The sequence below is a fragment of the Elephantulus edwardii genome, unplaced genomic scaffold (genome assembly GCF_000299155.1).
Source record: "Elephantulus edwardii isolate Elephantulus edwardi_28Jun2011 unplaced genomic scaffold, EleEdw1.0 scaffold00014, whole genome shotgun sequence".
NCBI classification, from domain to species: domain Eukaryota; kingdom Metazoa; phylum Chordata; class Mammalia; order Macroscelidea; family Macroscelididae; genus Elephantulus; species Elephantulus edwardii.
Genome location: NW_006399764.1, coordinates 553869 through 555864, shown reverse-complemented (window position 1 = coordinate 555864; position 1996 = coordinate 553869).

The following is a 1996-nucleotide window of genomic DNA, read 5'->3' as shown; positions in this document are numbered from 1 at the left end:
TGTTTTCTTGGCAGTCCATGGTACATTGAATACTCTTCTCCAGCACCACGGCTCAAAGGCGTCAATTCTCCTTCTATCCTCCCTAGTCATTGTCCAACTCTCTGATGCATAACAAGTGATTCTGGGGTTTTTTTGGAACAGAATAGATGGACAAATATTTTATTTTAACCCTTCACTGGTTTTTGTTTTGGTTTATGTGTATATGTTAAAAAATGGGGAGAATGGAAAACACAAACCACACAGTGAAAATGAAGTCTTCTTTCTGATCCCAACTTCTAGTTTCTTGTTCCTCTTTTTCTTGCCCTTTGGCACCACTCTTGTCTCTCTTAAAGGGTTAAGTGCCCCTAATGAAAATAAAAATGTATCTATAGAGATAATGGGATAGCTTTCTACTTCCCTAAATAGTTTATTATTCATGATACCTGTTTCATTTGCATAGTAATGTATTTTTTATTCCATTTCTCACCTCAATATGTTGAATGCATATTATTTGTTCATAAAAAAGTTAAGGAGGAAAATTTTTTTAGTGTTCTTAGACATGCCATTATTTTAGCATGTCTACTAGCAGAAAGCTGCACTGCAATCCCAAAGGCACACAGTTCGAGACCACCAGCTGCTCTGTGGAAGAAAGATGGGCACTCTATTCCCATGCAATTAACTGCCTCTGGAGGGTCAGCTATGGGTCAGTTCCACCTTGACAGTACACAACAACAACAACATCATCTTAAAATTAGGTAGCTCTGGTGACTCTTGCTGCTTACTAGTAAGGAATTGTGCTGCCAAACCAAAGGTACATGATTTGAATCCACCAGCTGCTCCACAGGAGAAAGATGGGTAGTCTCCTCCCATGTGGTTTACGGCCTGTGAAAACTCACTGGAGGGTCAGTTGTGGGTTGGTTCCGACTCACCGGTACACAGCAAGTGGCCTGGTGTGCAAGGAGTTGTGCTGCTAGCCCAGAGGCAGAGGTGGTTTGAATCTACCAGCTACTTGAAGGAGAAAGAAGAGTAAACCCTTCCCTTGCAACCTCTGAAAACTCACTGGAGAGTCAGCTACGAGTAGGTCCCAGCTCAGTGGAACAACATCAAGATCATAAAATTAAGAATATTGGTAAATTGAGTAAAGAATTTTGCCCAAGAAGTAGGACTCCCAGCCAAGGCCTCTAACACCCTCCCCCCAGCCAGTGTATTTTGCTGCTTTGTTGTTGTTGTTGTGCCATCAAGTGGGAACCAATTCATTGCTGATCCTCCAGTGGGTTTTTCAGAGGCCGAAAATCACACAGGAGAAGATCGCTCATCCTCCCGGTTTTGCTGTAAGTTATGAATTTATTTAGGAATTGCTATTTACCCGTGTGATGCAGATCAGGAATGGTATCCCTTATTTACCATATGTAGTCCTTGAAAATGAGAAGTCCCTCGTGGCCCAGTGGTTAAACGCGTAGGTGCTAACTGAAAGCGTGGCAGTTCAGGCTCACCTGAGCTGCCCCACAGGAGAAAAATGTGTTGTTCTGTTTCTGTAAAGATTAGAGACTTTACAACCCAAGAGGACATCTACTCTGTTCCACAGGTTTGCTTTGGGTTGGGAGCAACTCAAAGCAATGTGTTTTGTTTTGTTTTGTTTTTAATCAATAGAAGGTTATGGAGAAAATCTTTCTCAGAATTAAGAGGAAGGTAACTGCTGAATTTATCTGGGTCTTCATGCCACCACAGGGTATTTTAAAGATGCCCTGAATCTCAACATCTACTTCCACTGTGTGCAAAAATCAGGAAGGCGTCTGGTGTACAAGCCTATTAAAAATGTCACAGAGGCACTTCTAACAGGAAATTCACAGGGTGTTACCAGAAAACGGCTGCTCTCAAGTCCCTGCTTCCAAAGTTCAAGCTTCATACAATTACATAATATCACCTGCCAGCGATTTCTTATCTTCTGCCCAGCAAGGTTTAGGTCCACTTCAGAGGTCTTTTCGTATGTCCAAGATAAACCATGCAATCCACAGCT